Source organism: Microtus oregoni, unplaced genomic scaffold (genome assembly GCF_018167655.1).
Source record: "Microtus oregoni isolate MIOR12 unplaced genomic scaffold, Mior012 000018F_ref0000195, whole genome shotgun sequence".
NCBI classification, from domain to species: domain Eukaryota; kingdom Metazoa; phylum Chordata; class Mammalia; order Rodentia; family Cricetidae; genus Microtus; species Microtus oregoni.
This window is the reverse complement of record NW_024543077.1, coordinates 34269706-34282257: the sequence shown is the minus strand read 5'-3', so window position 1 is coordinate 34282257 and position 12552 is coordinate 34269706.

Genomic DNA, 12552 nt, shown 5'->3' with positions numbered 1-12552 from the left:
TTGCAAGATGGAAAAAAAAACTGCACCTCAACAGTGGAAAAAATCATAAGTCAACTAATTTTAGTTGTTATGAAGACAAATGTTTTCTTGTGACTTGAAACAGTGAACAGCCATGAGTGCTGTCTACAAAATACAAGGCTGGGACTCCAAAGGTAGCGTAAATGAAAATACTAAATGTGTTATAGCAAATAAGACTTAAGTGACATTTTTAAAAAACTATTTATTGATTAGCTAATACAACCTTTATCTGTTACAAAACAAGTGGCTCCCTGCAACATATTATTAAATGGGACACCGCAGTTTGAAGGTAATTCAGAATTAAATATTAGAACATATCTGGTTTGGTGTATGCTCTCTGTATCATAACTGTTAGGAGATACATATTTCAATATTTTATCATGAATTATCATAGTAAATTTGATTTATTTTTAAATAGTCCTGAAATAAATTTTATTGACACAAGACAGACAGTCAATGGGTAAGTAATGATAACTGTATAATTAACAAGGAAAGTAACACAATAATTATCAACATCCTAGAGTTCTGCGGGGCTTCTTACTACAATAAAGACAGGAATATGCAAACTACCTGTGTGACATACTTTACTATGAGTACATTTTTGCTTTATAAAGTAATTACTTTTGTGGACGGCAAATGTATCTGTCTACATCAGATTAAAAAGGCAAAACAAATACAAATTTAAATTGTTTTATGTTTGTGTACAAAACACAGCCTCAAAAGCACCAGACTTAGTCCAAGCTAACACAGTGGTAGAGCCCCATCATGATACCACTTAGTGTACACAGAGCAAGCATTGTTCCTCTTTATCCCAGGCTCACACTGAAGAGTAGTATTGTTTATCTAGTTCAGTTCAGTAGGGCACAACAGGAGCTTCCTACTTCCATTGATCTGCACCCAACAGGCAACATATGCTCCCACTGAGACACAGTGTCATTAGCTACGGTGGTGGCACTTTTTATACCACGACGCTGGCATGCTGACAGCGAGACGTCCCATTATGAATTTTGAACTTAGAGACGTATCAGTCAGTAATAATGTTGTCACTTGATATTTGTGCGATTTTCATAAAACATAAGGGATTTTGTTACTCTACATGTATATATTAACTGTTTGGGCAACCTGGAACAAAATGGGTTTCCGTTGCCAAATAGTTGTTAAATATTTACAAATGATTAAAGCATTTGTTTCTTGGTTGTAACAACCCTTAAAATTTTGTTTATTAAAATTTTAGCTGTAAATATGTTAAGACTAATATAAATCTAGCCTGCTGTTTGTAAAACAAAACTTCTCCATTACAAAAACAAACCATTTTAATCATTCTAACACTGGAGTCTAAGTGGGATGTGATCAATGCCAAAATGAATAATAGGCAAATTTGTTATTGTGTTAGAAAAATATGCTGTTTCCTATGCCATCTAACCAAAAATAGTACGCTTACTCTAGAAAAGAGCACAAAAAGAAAGATCCCGAGTAGCAATTTTAAATATAACCCATTATTTATCTAGCTAATCCTTTTGGTTTGGTTGGTTTATTTAAGCAGGTTTGTTTTCACAATGATATTTGCTTTAAGTCCAGTTGCTGTGGAAGAAATGGGGAGACCATCCATATATAATTAGAAATAGCAAGAACAAACGTATTAACTTAATGAACACAAATTGATAGATCGATGTCATTGTAAGGCCAGTTTTAGCATTATTATTCTTTGTTAAGCAAACACCTGTCAGAGTATTTATTTGTCTCTACAGGATACAATGAAAAGATACATTTCTCATCTTCCTAAAGTTTGCACTCTTATAAGACCAACTAATTAAACATAAAATAAAAAAGCGAGTAAAGATCAAAGAGTTTACAGAAATGAAGTGAGTCAGACCAAGCGTTCAGAGGATGCCTACCTCTTCAGCCATAGTTACGTTGGAGAAATTAAAAAAAAAAATTCACATTTATAATACCTTAATATGGTTTGTAAACAGAGAATGTCAAAGTATATATGCTATCCGGAATTCTATTTGAGTTTTAGAAGGATCAGGAAAACATAGCGGATTAAAACACCATAGTTCCATAAAATATTTAGTAACCGCTTACATTTAACATTATGCAATCATGGAGGCTTAGGGTAGAGAAATACCTGAAAGACCAATTATCTCCTATTGAATTAGCAAAATGGAACCCTGAAAATTATTGTTCAAAATCATTAAACTATTTTTTTGTTCAAGACAGGGTTTCTTTTTGGTAACAATCCTAGTTGTCTTGAAAGTAGCTCTTGTAGACCAGGTTGGCCTCGAACTCACAGAGATCTATTTGCCTGCTTCGTACCCCTAGTGCTGGGATTAAAGGCAGGTGCCACCACTGCCTGGCTCAAAATCATTAAATAAATTAAGAACAGAAAAATCTACAAAAACCTCAATCCTAAACTTTTGAAATACATTTCATTTTACAGAATTAATTGTGGATCATTGATATATATTGTGATATCTACCACAACACAGCATTTTAAAAGCACAGAATGCTGTACATAAAGTTTGGAAAAATAAAATCAAAGGTCATATGTCTATCATCTTCATGTCTGTAGATCAAATACATGTTGTCTATTTTTTGAAAACCAATAGAAATATTATATCTGAAGTTAAAATGTTGAAAAATTAAAAGAAGACAACATCATATATACACTTACCCATTTATGTTTATGACCTAAAGGCCTGATTCCAGTATATAATGAAGACTACATTGAAACACAATAATTAAGACAAAAAGTTATCATCTGTAAGAACATTTATAAAAATATTTTTTGCATTAAGAACAATTTAGTTGTGTTATTTATAGCAGCTTATGATTTCAATAAGGTAATATTTGTGAAATAAGTTTTATAATATTTTTCAGATTTCACTTTTAGGCTATTATATCTGAATTATGTAAAACCAATAAAGTAACAAAAATCAAAATAAACACGTATAAAACAAAATATAAATATATTAATTGCCTATGTTGTGCATAGTATATGCATCCATTGAAGACATTAAACGAAGAATATATATGTATGTATATATGTACATATTATATATGGACAATGTTTCAATTAATTGCATCTTCTGAGTTAATAGTTCTTTCAGCCTAATTTCTAAGAATATATATTGTCCATCATTGAAATGTTTAGGTATAACCTTAATTAGCCTTCACATCATTTACCTCTGGAATTAAACTATCTGACCTGTGCCATGCAGGAGGTGTGCTTCCCCGCCCGCCCCGTCTCCTAGGAAACTGTTACACAGTTGTTTTGTTAATGCTAGTGTCCTATGCAGGGTTTCAGTTGCTATGAAGAGACACTATGGCCATGGCAACTCTTATAAGGAAAACATTTAATTTTTCAGAGGTTTAGGTAGCAGAGTGGCATGCAGAGAAAGAGCTGAGAGGTCTACACCTGTAGCTGCAGGCGTCAAGAATTGAACTCCACACTGGGTCTAGCTGAAAGCCTCCTCCCAGGGACACACTTCCTCCAACAAAGCCACACCTATTCTACCAAGACCACACCTCCAAACAGTGACACTCCCTAGTGACCAAGCATTCAGACACTTGAGTCTACGGAGGCTATTCCTATTCAAACCACCAAAACTGGTTTCTGGTTTTAATAAATAAATACGTTTTTATTTAATTAATGTTCCATGAGCCCCTTTGGAACATAGAGTAGCTTCTTGCTGTGGGAGCACATTCTGCTCCTTAGTCAATAGCCTTTAAGATACCAGTTCACTTGGGCAGGGTATCTTATGCTGTAACAGCAGCTGTACATCTGCACCTGCTCTCTTGCTTCCAGCTCCCACTTCCGGTTGCTAGACTCTGTTCCTGTTCATACAGAAAACTATTAACTAGGACGGTGATCTGTAAGTTTTCTCCTTAAATAAATAACCCTTTTATTTTTCATAATTCTGAACTGGTGTGGGATTATTTTGTGATTTCCATCTTCATCTGGTGCCCAACGAGAGGCTCGAACCCACGGCTTTGAGATTAAGAGTCTCCTGCTCTACTGACTGACTTATAGGATGAATCTAGCAAGGCTCCTTCAGCCTCAGGCCCTTTATATTCTTTGTCTTTGCTAATGGATACACCTTGTTATTGACAGTGACTGCTTCACCTATACTCTACCCAACATGTGTACTGAACTCTCTTTCTTTCTTTCTTTCTTTCTTTCTTTATTAACTCTCCTGAAAATATATCATCCTCCAGTTTATGCCACACTTCATCCTTGTAGCTGTAGAACATATTAACTCCTAAAATATAAAATTTTATTAATTGAATTTACTAGAACAAAAACTCTATCATGACGGAAACCGATTTTGTTCACTAAATACCCACAGTGCTTAGGAAATTGAAACAAACGTAATAGACACAATAAATGCTTAATGAACTAATAATCCATATATACAAAAGATTAATTTCTTTAAGTCTCAAGTAGTCTAAAATCTTAAGCGAATAAAATAAATGCCTTGCTAAGTGCTAACTGTTTTACTAAAACTATACTTTGAGAGGGTAAAACAAGTACATTCTATGAACGGCAAATTTAATTTCAACAGCCTTCCATGAAATTAAATCCAAGAGGAAAATCACCTTTAGTGATGTAGGCTACTTGCTGAGATAACTTAATTTGTAAATGTCATAACCTAAATTGAGTTCTGGTCTTCTAATTTTTATCCCATGTTCTTCTTATTGGACATTTGATATATCAGTTAAAGCCATGACCATGGTTTTATTCTTTTCACTTCTGGGTGGAGTGAAGATGATCTGCTGTAAGTAGATCATGATCATAGAATTATAATTAAGGACACAATAGTAAAGGTTTCCACACTGTAAATTGCCTTTACGTCAGGAAAAGAACAAATTCTAGTTCTCTTGCTCTAAGGGATGAGCAGAGAATCTGTCAGAGGCCAATCAATTGGGAGTTTTAGGCTTTAGTAACTGCTCTGCATACTTCAAACTCTAACATGCAGACATTTTTAATAGAGATAATCTGCCCTAAAATACATCAGGCCAGGAGATCTTTCCTGAGGTTTTTTGCATAACAAATTTTCTAAAGCTAAAGTACACGAAAGGGTGACTGTGAATCAGACAGTCTACAAAAATGCCCTTACCAAAATGTCATATTTTATAAACCTTTCCATATTCAAACCATTGCACTCTGCCCCTTTAATTACAGGACAGATCAAGAATTAAAAAAAAAAGAAATGACAAATTGATGTTAAAATTCACTCCCAGATTAACTCATTATGAGATTGTTGTCTATGCCCTAAAACATCTGCTAAGCTTTCCAATGTCACTGGTTTTACTAAGTAGATAACACTATTTACTGTCAGAGCATAGCAGGTGATGCAAATGAAGTTACAGTTTCATTAACTGGCTTTACAGGAAGGGAAGCAAAGCATTTGGCCACCATGGGTATTTTCAAAAGGTCAAACAAGTGACATCTGTGTCACTTCACACACATTCTCTCCTAGCAGAGCACGCAGTTTTCTGTGCAAAGAGTGGACATCCCCATTGCTTTCCTTAATGCATCGTTTTCTTCTTTTTTTCTTATGAATTTTTAGTACAATCTTTCCTCATTTTACATAGTTTTTCCATAACCAATCCATCCTCTCCTCCCACTCCCTTCCCCCCACACACACACACACACCATTGCCTTCCTTTGGGGAGTCAACAAAGTCTGATACTTCACTTAGAGGCAAGACCAAGGTCCTACCCACTACATCAAGGCTGAGCAAAGAGAATGTGCTTCAAGATGCCAGTTCAAGCAACAGGGATAAATTCTGGTCCCACTGTCAGTGGTCACACAGACTGCCACCCATATTCAACGGGCCTGGTTTAGTCCTATGCAGGGTCCCCGCTATTGTTCCAGAGTCAGTGAGCTCTCATGAGCTCAGATCATCTGTTGCTGTGGGCATCACCATCATGGTCTTGACCCCTTTGCTCATATTATCGCTCCTCTCTCTCTTGGACTGGTCTCCAGAAGCTTGGCCCAGGGCTTAGCTGTAGATCTCTGTGTCTGCTTCTATCAGTTGCTGGAAGAAGGTCCTGTGATGACAATTTAGGAGTCATCAGTCAGGTAACAGGGGAAAGTCAGTTTAGGCCCCCTCTCCACTGTTGTTTAGAGTCTGATACGGGGTCATCTTTGAGGATCCCTGGGAATTTCTCTAGTGTCATGTTCTTGCTAGCTCTTTAAAGCTTTCTCAATCAAGATATCTATCCTTGTTCTCCCTCTCTGTCTTTCCCCCTTCTTGAGCATCCCATTCCTTCATGTTCTCCCCCTCCCTTCCCTTCTTCCTTCCCCTCCCCTTCCACCCTGCATTCTCCACCACCGTCCATATGGCCAATTTTTTCAGGATGTCTTTTCTGTTTCCCCAATTCCCAAGGAATTGTCTCTCTTAGGGTTCTCCTAATTACCTAGCTTTTCTGGGGTCGTGAACTATAGGCTGTTTATCCTTTGGAGAGAATGAATCAATGATTTCAGAAAAAATAAAAGTTATCAAATTTTACTCTTTCTTAAACACTCCATATGATTGAATATCTAAATAATTAATAAAAGAAATTGTCAAGTTTTATTATTCTTGAATTGGAAGAATATGATTGAATTTCAATATACCACAGGGAAAATTTTTCAATGTCAATTCATATTTTTAGAGAGGTTGAATTAGGTTATGTTTCTGTCCATTCCACACCTAATAGCACTGAAAACGTCTGTTTCATTGAGTCTTTCTCTAGCCACTGAATACAACTCTTGATTCTTTACCACCAAACGCATACCTTTATTGTTTCTCACATTTTTAGATAAATTACTTTCAATTTTATTTCATTCATTTTTACTTTCATTTTGAGAGGAATTTCATGCATTAAATTTGTAAATATATTTAAACCAAATTCGTCACCATGTTTAGTGTCATCTCCTTCCCTCCTATTACACTGAAGACATAGATTAACTGAATCTCTTAAGAAGTTTAATACTAGACTATATTAAGATTCATCTTTAACAATCTCCGAGTTTATGTTGACTCAAAGTTACCTTGTATATGGGGTCTAGAAAGATGGCTCAGCAGCTAACCACACTGGCTACTCTTTCAGAGGACCTGGGTTCGATTCCCAGCACCCATATGGAAACTCACAACTGTCTGTAAATCTGACTCCCTAACAAAGACACACATGTAGATAAAACACAAGTACACATAAAGAAAATAAAAATTATCTTATATTTTGGCATGTTCAAAAGTAGTTGTTTAATTCTTTTGAATTCTAAAATTATCTGGAATGGCACTCTCCAGTCCATGCATTACGGTTTCCTGCAGCATGTTCTGTACACTGACAAGAAAACTTATGTATGTACTCATATGCTAATAAAACACACTATTGTACATGGTTGAAGACGGATATAAACCAATCATGCGATTTTGGTATTTATTATGTGTCATAGCAATTATAGAGTCATAATTTGAAAAATTTTATGTTGTCACATATATATGACATGTGTGTATATATACTTCTATGTGTGTATATAACACATATGTATAACACACATATGGTAAAACATATATGATATATTTGACTACTTTCAGTAAACAGGTTCATATTTTTTCCATTCTTTTTTCTTTTCTTTTTTTTAAATATTTATTTATTTATTTATTTATTATATATACAACATTCTGTCTGTATGTATGTCTGCAGGTCAGAAGAGGGCACCAGACATCATAACAGATGGTTGTGAGCCACCATGTGGTTGCCGGGAATTGAACTCAGGACCTTTGGAAGAGCAGGCAATGCTCTGCTCTTAACCACTGAGCCATCTCACCAGCCCTTTTTTTCATTCTTAAACCAGTTTATGGTCAGATAACCATAAATTGAGGGCTGACAAGAATTTGTTTATTTATATTATTTAAATCTGTCAAAAAGCTCTTGATTTTAATTTTCTTCCGAAAAGTTTAATATTACTGGCATTGATCACGCATGATCTTTGAGTTTTATGTCCATGTCTATATCTAACACACCTATTCATCTTCATCAGATATTTCTTTTACACACTGAACAACTTATTTGTATCTAAGATAATGGCAGCTTTAATGTGATGATCATATTCTTAAAAAATAATTTGTGGCCAGGCGGTGGTGGCGCACGCCTTTAATCCCAGCACTTGGGATGCAGAGGCAGGCAGATCTCTGTGAGTTCGAAACCAGCCTGGTCTACAAGAGCTAGTTCCAGGATAGGCTCCAAAACCACAGAGAAACCCTGTCTCGAAAAAAACAAAAACAAAAACAATAATAATAATAATAATAATAATAATTTGTGATTATTCAGCATGTTTTCTTATAATAAATCATCTAAATATAGATTCAATATTTGCAATGAAAATAGCCTTTTAAATTTAATAAATTGTTTATAGTTAATTTATAATTTAGCTTTAGATTTTGGGTCCCATTTGCCATTTTGTTAAAAACTCCCTTAAGGCATAGAAACAAGCAACATACATCAAATTAAAAAAAAATGACAACACAAATAGTTTAAAATACAAACTAGTGTACTTTCAAAATAAAAAATATACATGAGGGTGATTGAGAGCAAGAGTATTTCTTTATCTGTTCAGAAAACAGGCACAAACAAAATGTTCCCCACACTGATTCCTGGACGAATGCCATCTATTCAACATATTGCTGTCTTCCACACTAAGAACCCTGCTACTCTAATGTACAAATTAGCAATGATTATCTAATTGTAGTTCATAAAACTATTGAAAATGAGACTTTCATAATCCTGAATGGCATTGCTCATTTACAACATATTTATTACAACTTTTATACCTAGACAGAATAGAGGTAAGATCATTAAAAATGCTTTAAAAATTTCAAAAATAGTAACATCATGTTTAGCATTTTTATATTACATTACAGACTTTCTGTCAAAATAATGGCGCTTTCCAAAACTCATTAAAAGAACAGAAAATTATTAAGTGGTATTTTATCACATTAATTATATTTCCAAATTTATTATAGATCATATATAATTAAAAAACAGATCCGGTTCTCACTATTCCAGCCTTCTAGATCTCATATATGATGCATGTGTAGGTATAGCTGGATATGTAAAACTCATATATATGATGCATGTGTAGGGATCAAACCTCAATCTTATGCAAAAGCCAATTTCTACCACATAGCCATCACTTCAATCTCAATGTCCTATGTTACTTTGTGTTCTCTTTGTTTTTCTTATTTTATTTGGATTGTGAATTTTGTTCCTATTCTGTTTATGTTATTTTTTATACTTTCTTATATTCAGAACCGAACCACAGATGAGGCTTTATTTTGAATTTTGTTAAGAGATCCTCACTGTTACTTTAATTTTTAAGCAAATAGTTCTTTATTTCACCATATAAAATGTAAAATTATAATGAAATGTGTAGATGAAGCCTCATTTGTAAATATGTGTGTGAATTCACCTATCGACACATAATACTGTGCTCAAGACTAACAAGAAACAAAGTCACAAGTCATGTTATAGCATGCACACATAACTGTGATCTGTAGTATGATGATCTCAGTTAAGATCCATGCTTTCCTAAGCACGGAGTGAACCTATATTATCCATTTTTACATGCAGTATATATTGTATTAATCATACAAATTGATTTTTATAAATGGATTTCATTTGTGTCACAATTCTCCTCACATGAAAATCTAGTAAGGAGAGAATTCAAGGAGAAACAGGAAAAATGAAGGCTCAACGGGGTAGGGTATGGAAGCCTAATACAGAAGAAGCTTTCTAAAACTATATTAATATGAAGGCCATCTAAATGAAATTGCCAAATTAGGAGGGAGACAGTCCCAAATAAAGCGTCTAGTGCCTTTTAAGATTTGTAGTTCTCAGTGATACTCATGAACACAGTACAAACTGTCGATGTCTTGCGCTTCTCTGGAATAATTCTCAGTTCTATCCCCTGGAATTACCCTTTCCTTAAAGAAACATTGTGTTAAATTTCAAGAAAATATTCAGATAGATAATTAAGAGCATATTAGATTATGAAGACTGCTTCCATTTGCTTTTAGATGTTGTCTCAATTAGAGGTGAGAGTGATAATTTTTAATTAGGGAAGTGGAGCCATTGTCTAATTGATGTTTACATGACCTGCACCAATTTATTATAAGTGATTATAACCTTCTCAGCTTCCTAAATCATGACTGCTGAAAACAGCATGTAAATCTTGAGCAAAATGATTTCATTTTATGTATTATCTCTAAATTTTATTTTATTGTTTTAAATTTGTCATTCATTACCTTTTTAAGATCATGATCACCTAATGAGGTATGTACTTCTTCTACCTCACTTTAGTTCTGCATGTAGACTTGTATTTGATTTAATGTTCATTAACATTCATGCTATTTCCTTCAGAATCTTATATTAAGTATGATCTCTGGATTCCTTGAGAAGGATGCTGAGTCCATATTTCATAAGATCTTTCATGTTTTTATTGTTCTAGAGGAAAATCTTTGCCCATGAAGATTATTTAAATGGTTATAATTTCTTTTACTTGTAATTGTTCTCTTCATATACTTTAATTATATTCTAAGGACAATTGCTAGCATAAATCAGTAATGGTATTAACTCTGATTTTTAAAATCACATTTTATATTCTAAATTAAATAATTATATCTGTTTCAAACCCCAAAACACTCAAAGGATTTTAATTTTTGTGTAAACTCTCCAGTGTCGGTTATTCAATATTGATTTTCCATAATATTTAACAATGTGAATCACAAAATCAGATAATACATGGGTGAAACTTATTTCAAATCCAATAACAATGTGAAGAATAAAATGTTTTACACTCTAAAGTAGTCAATAAGTATCTAACGAAAAGTTTAAGAGAAAATTTTATGGTATGAATATGTGAGTCTATAAAGAATGAAATGACCACAGCAAAAGCCTAAAATTTGGAATACAAAAAGGTATCGTGTCATTGCAATTTTTGAGTTATAATAAGAACAATAGAGATTCTATAAATAGATATTCTTATAACCCTGAGAAATTAATCTACCACAATTTATATTTAATTACCAAAGCAATTAATCTTTTAATTGATAGCAAGTCTTTAGATCCCCAACAGGTCTGCTTTCATTTTTTGTGATTATAATTTATGTTCCTTACATATTATTGGCCTTAATATTGATGCAGAAACAGACTTTGAATCTGTAGTATGTGCACAAGCTGTATTAGGACCAGGGAAATGGTATTTGCTCCATAAAGGAGAAGCACAATTATATAAACTAATGCAATTTGCAACTGCCATGCCATTTCAGTAGGATATAGTAATGCTTAAAATCACCTGCGTCTGGGGATAATGTATGTGTCTAAAATGTATCCTTATTAGTCCACACCTGTATTTCTGCCTGTTAATTATTTATTAGCAACAAAGGTAAGTGGAGATTTAGGTACTTTTATACCTTAATCAAAAAGCTGTCTTATTTATTTTACATAAAACACACTTTACAGGGTGCCAAGTAAATTTTAGAGAAACGCTGAGATTTACTCTTAAACTATTAATCCCTTTAAAGACACAATAAATTGTTTCCTCTATTTATTGATAAGGGAGCAGGAGGTTAGAGAGTTTATAAATGAAGATTTCAAAAATACATTGGCTGCAAAAATCTTGCCCTTAGCCACTTTTCTTATATAATAGCAATCTCCTTTAGCTCTTTTCTGATATGAGAGGTGGGCGAGAAACACGGCTCTGTAGATAAAGGTGTTTACAATCAAGACTTGTAATGGCATCGCTTTAACCACGGGACTAACTGAGAAAGAATAGAGTCCCTTGGCATGAGCATGAATCCCCTCATCGTGTGTGTGTGTGTGTGTGTGTGTGTGTGTGTGTGTGTGTGTGTGTGTGTGTGTTTACAGATGATAGAGAATATTAAGGTCAGTTAATGATCATCTACTATACATATTCATCATCAATATATCATTCTATCAATTTTACTGTAGTAAATGCTTATGTGAATGAATATGAGTACAGACTTGATAAAAACATAATTAAGATCAAATTTTGCATTAAGAAATGGGCTATGTTCCAATAGAATGATGTACTGGACATGTGTTAACTATAAAAGCTCATGATCAAAACTTTTGATTGTCTCACAGAGGGCCAGTTTTTCTTTCTTCCCTGACACAAATAGCTCTATAATTGAGAAAACAGCAGAAATAGAGTCATTGATAAATAACTAAAGATGTGATTTTGTTTTAAAATATAGTGCACAAACAATAGCTTTCTGGAAATGTTATATTTCAAATGGGATTTTATTAAGCAGAAATAGAATGAAAATTAGAGTGAGGGAAAATGCACCATCTTAAGAAAAAACTAATATTGATTTTTTTTTATTACATAGGAGTTTTAAAATGGGTCTGTTTGTGTATTTCTTTGGAGGGAGTGGTGACTTTTAATTATTTTCTTCAATGTAAGTGACAACTTTGCTTTATTCATAAAATCAGAATGTTGAGACATAAGATTTCAATAAA